The sequence below is a fragment of the Callorhinus ursinus genome, unplaced genomic scaffold (genome assembly GCF_003265705.2).
Source record: "Callorhinus ursinus isolate GAN/ISIS: 27379988/994484 unplaced genomic scaffold, GSC_fseal_2.0 scaffold2947, whole genome shotgun sequence".
Taxonomy (NCBI): Eukaryota; Metazoa; Chordata; class Mammalia; order Carnivora; family Otariidae; genus Callorhinus; species Callorhinus ursinus.
The window spans coordinates 1,178-6,408 of record NW_027400001.1 but is presented as its reverse complement, the minus strand read 5'-3'; the positions used below and the strand labels follow the sequence as shown (position 1 = coordinate 6,408).

General features: G+C 49.6%; 1 pseudogene; it reads right to left on the bottom strand.

The window, feature by feature from the left end:
• Positions 1-897: 897 nt before the first annotated feature.
• LOC112818150 (tyrosine-protein phosphatase non-receptor type substrate 1-like) overlaps positions 898-5,231 on the bottom strand; it is a 5,506-nt pseudogene continuing 1,172 nt past the window's right edge.

Sequence of the window (5,231 nt, the reverse complement as noted above, 5' to 3'; positions counted from 1 at the left end):
TCTCCTGGCTCAGTACAAGCCCGCCCCTGGAAATCACATGAGGTCCACGCATGGAGGAATCTGAAAGGTGGAAGAGGAAGGCAGGTGGGCTACGTCCTTCCATACTGGAGGAAGAACACACACCATGTGTCCTGACTCCACACTCCTGACTCCCAAGCACAGAAAGAGGCCCAGTCATGGCATTCGAACAAAAAAAAGTCTAGATTCAATAACCTTTGTTCCATTTCAAAAAGTGAGGAGGAGCAAAATAAACTGAAAGCAAGCAGAAAGAAAGAAAAAAGAGGAGAAAAAGCAAAGGAATTAAAAACAAACAATAGAGAAAATCACTGAAACAAACATGGGTTTTTTGAAAGCACTGATAAATTTGGAAAACTTCTAGCAGTTGTGACGATGAAAAAAATGAGAACTGACACATTTCCAGTATCAGGAATAAAATGGGGTATCACTGAAAACCCTACAGACATCACAAAGATAACCAGGTAATATTATGAGCAGCTCTATGTGCAGAAATTTGACAACTCAGAGAAAAAGGACCAAATTTCTCAAAGGCACAGCCTACCACAAGCATCCAATATGAAATGAGGAATTTGAGTAGCCCTAGCTATTCAGATTCTTTTCAAATGAAAAAACGAATGGTGGAGATGCAGGTGTTTCACAGGAAAATTCCTTTAAGCACTCACAGGTGAATTAAAACCAAGTTAGGTCCAAAAATAAAATTAATAGAAGAAGCTTTGAAAAATCGGAATATATACTCCATTTTAGATGATATTAGGAATTGTTAATTTTACTAAGAGTGTAAATTATTAATTTACACTAACTAAAATTACTAATTTTACTAAGAATTTTACTGAGTGTAAATTATTAATTTACACTAAGAGTGTAATAGTATTGGTTTTATAGAAAAAATAATGTCATTAATCACATGACCACAAATTGTCGACTCCATTTGAAACTGGAAGTGCATCCATGACTAAGCCATTATTAGACACAATTATGCAACTTCTGCATACTCCTAGTTTTAGAGAGAAATCGTTCATTTTCGCCTTCCCCTCTCTATTGTCCCAGCCAGCAGGGACATGAACACTCGTTGACCCAGTGTTGATCCAGCCATGAGGACTATGTCATAGGGCATGCTAGAAGGAACATGGGCCTTTGAAATAATTTCTGGAACAAAGACTCCTGGAACCCTGGCTTGACCTCCTCCTGATGTTACATGAGAGAAATAAGGAATGTTTTGGTTGCAGAAAGGGGACTCCATACTTCCTTAGTACCGTCCCCTGCTGCTATAATTTACACATGCTTTTTGGGTTTTTTGTTTGTTTTGTTTTGTTTTTGTACAGGTTGCTGGTCTGTCTTCAGGGACTCAATTTTCCCTAGACTAGCTTAGCTCAGCAAGTGGCGTAAGGGCAGGATATCATCACCATCTGTCCCTCATTGCTCCCTGAGTCCCTTCTGTAAAATTCCAGGTCACAGGGTTGGTTAAGCAGGAAAGGAGGCCAGCAATGAACTGGAATTGGCATAAAGTAAATGTGCTGTGAACGATCATGGATATTGCCAGTCTGCTGTCACAAATAAAGGGAGAAAGGAGACCCCAGGTGTGACCACACACGGTCACCCAGGAGCCTGGTTAAGACTCAGAACTCCAGGTCCTCAGGGTGCCTTCCAAAATTTCAGAGTGGCAGGTATAGATATTTACTGGGGTGATGATGGAAAGGTCTAGAAGGGATAGACCATGCTCAGGTGAGAAAGAACAGGAGGAGGGGGTGGCTGGCCAGACATGGTGACTTAATCACTGTAAAATTTGACTTTATATCTACAGATCTCTAGACTACTTTTAGTGTTAAAAAAAAAGATAAAATTTAAAGTGCCAGGGCAGTCGACACTGAGGTCTCACGGTGGGTTTTATGGGTTTCCTGGTCCTTCTGGTGGCAGAGGCCACGAGGATATGGTTTTTGGTGACCACAGGCTGCCCATCAGGCTGCACCTGGCAGGTGAACACCACATCTTCCCTGTGGGCGGATGAGTTCACCGGGAGCCAGCTCGTCCAGTTAAAGGTCCCATCCTTGTTCTCTGTGAGGTTCGAGGCCGTCGACACCATTTCTGTTCGGGACACGTTTCCGTTCTCCTACCAGGTCAGCTGTAGGCGTTGGGGGTAGAACTTCTTCACTTGGCAAGTGACCTTCACCTGGTCCCCTGCCACGGGTTCCTGGGAAACCTCCAAGGTGGGCGGAACTGAAAGAGCACAGAGCAGAAGCTCTGACCTCATGGAACAGACCGACCACGGGGGAGGGGCTCGAGAACTCAGCTCCCCCCACACAGCAAGGGAATCACCCAGAACAGGGCTAGGCATGCAGCTGGTGCTCAAACACTGAGGGTAGTCTTCGCATGTGAATGAAACCCTTAAGCACAGTGCCCAGCACACAGTAGGTGCTCAAGGACTGGTAGCTCCTATTAGGGTAAGAATGAGTGAAATCAAGATACTCAGCCCGTGGCATGCAGCCGGAATAGAATAATTAGCAAAATAAATGACATCACCAAGCACACGGTGGCGAGGATTACAGCAGGTGCTCAATAATTGGAATCGCTTTGGTAAAGTAAATGGCCTACCCAGCACAGTGCTTGGCACATGATAGGTGTTCACCCCCCAGCTGCCATGAAAAACCATCGGAGGGGACCATACATCTAGGTGCAGGGTGACTGGGAGGGTCTGTCAGGAGTCAGACTCCAGGCAATGGAAGGCCTGGGACAGAGAGTGGAGGGAGGGGCAGGCTCGGAGACTTGGGGGCCAGACCCGGACTTGGGCTGGGGGTGAGGGGCATCTACCTCGGAGGACCTCAGACAAGTTGGCAGTCCCACGAAGAGGAGGGCCCCCCTGCAGGGTCACGTGGGTCACCTCGCAGATGACCTGGGAGTGAACGTCCCCTGGAGCCAGCACCAGCCTGGTTGTGCTGGAGAAGCTGTAAGAAGTGCTGTTTCCCTCCGGGTCCACGGTGGTCTGGGAGGCTGCCAGCTCATTCCCGTTTTTGAACCATCTCAGGTTGATGCTTCTGGGGGAGAAGCTGTGGGACTTGCAGGAGAAGTTCACTGTCTGCTCAGGCGAGGCCCTGGCCATGGGACCCGACACCACGGGGGGAGAGGGTTTGGCTACAAGAGGAGCATTTATGAACAGTAAGCATGACTGTGGTCATCAGCACTAAGGATACGTGTGTGACACTGTGGAGAACCTTCCGCCCTTCTGATCGTGTCGGGAGGGCCGTGTCATCTCCTCATCCCACAGAGGAGGACCCGAGGCTCCAGAGCTGAACTCTGAGTCGGGGAGCAGGGCCCAGGTGCAGTTCCAGGCCGGAGTTCAAGTCCCCCTTCTGGTCTCTGCCAGGTGACTTCCCACCGATCTGGGCACAGGAACGACATTTCTGATGGGTCTCACTCTTGGTATCAACCATCCTAGCCGCCTCCCTGCGAACCTCACTGAGTTCAGAGACCCTGTGCAGCAGTCCCTGCAGGGGAAGCAGGGGTGGGGCGGGACCCCCATGGAAGCCGGGACCAGGCTGCCCAACCCACGGGAGGCCTTGGCACCGCGTGGCTCTTCCTCTGTGACATGGGACAGCATGCCTTTCTCCTTCCCGGGGATGCAGGGAGCGGCAAGTAAGAGAATACAAGCAGTTTTGCTTAGAATTTATCACTGAAATGCAGATGGAAAGGAGCAGATGAATCACAAAATGGCTGACAGTAACCTTGGCCTCATTATACTGTTAAAATCCCCCTCGGAATATTCATCCCAACCCTACTCAATAGAGCCTGCTTGCCCCTGTTTAACATCAGGGCTTTGGAAATTATTCCCTGTGATCCCTTACCTGTACAAATAAAGACAACTTTGTGGGTACCAGCACTCCTCCTGGGTAGTCTCTGTCTCTACCTCACCAAGGAGGCAACCCACTTTGGTCCAGTTACAAAGGGCCTGCTCCTCAATCCTCACTGCTTCCCAGGGGACTTCCTGTGGCTTCCAACTATTTTCATCCACAACAGAGCAAGTGTCTCACCTTCTGCAGCTTGACAGTGTCCGCCACCCTCTTATTCCCTCTGAGATTCTCCACTGCAAGCACATATGGGGAGGGGTCACTCAGGGTGCACAGATCTGCTAACTCTGTTACAACAGAGGGAAGATGGGGAGTCCCGAAAGCTGAGTCTAGAATATGCACTCTTGCTCAGGGGACCCAAAACACCCTCCAGGATGTGCCTCCCAGTAATCCTCAGTCTGCAGAGCCAGGAATGGGGTGCCCAGTGTTGCTGGGATTGTCCAGCCCCTCTGTTCTGTCCAGGTTCCTGCCCCAGGTAGCTCAGTGAAGGAGCAACACCACACATCAGGGAAAGACTCCTGATGCTCTTACATGTGAGGAGCCATGCCCTCCAGGAACAGGGTCAACACTTTACAAGATGTTTGCATATCTGTCTGATCTGGGGGTGCAAAGCTAGCCCACCTCTCCCCATGAGTTTTCTTAATGCTTACTGCTGAAATATAGAACAATACAAGATTTACAAGAATTTCAAGGACAGGGTTGGAACTTTCTCCCACTTTGGCCAGCACAGTGAGCGTGCAGAGAGCAGGGCTTTGAGCCAGGCTGTGGTTTCCTTCCCTGCTCAGGCCAGATCTGCTGAGCCTCAGTGTCCTCATCTGAGATGGTCCCTCTGACTCCATCCATTCTCATCCAGGGCATCAGCTGTGTGGGCAGCTTGGGGAAGAGGAAGGAGTGTTCTCCTAAGAGGCACAGATCTGCCTGGTGGTGGAGCCCCGTACTAGTGCTGGTGCCCAGGCATGGGAAGTACCATTGGGAACTTCTGTAACACGTGCACAATCAGGATACAGCCACCTTCATGCCTCTGTCCATAGGCTGTGGGGAGATTCAGTCGCTCTTATGTGAGTCAGTCCTGGAATTGCATGAAGCTTTTCTGGACAGACCCACAACAAATGCCCAACCTCTGGCATCTTCTCCAACCCGGGCTCTCAGAGTAAACAGTGAGCCTGTGCCTCTTCTCACTGTGATTCTTCTGAAGCTGAGAGAAAGGAGACATTGTCCCACCTCCCTGTCCTGCGTGCACACGAAGGGAATGGAATGTAAGCTTCATGAGAGAGGAGCCCTTGTCGGCTTTGTTCCCTGCTGCTTCTCCAGCACACAGAGCAGAGCCTGAACACAGCAGGTGCTCAGTAAGTGCTGAGTAGAGAAGTGTCCGCC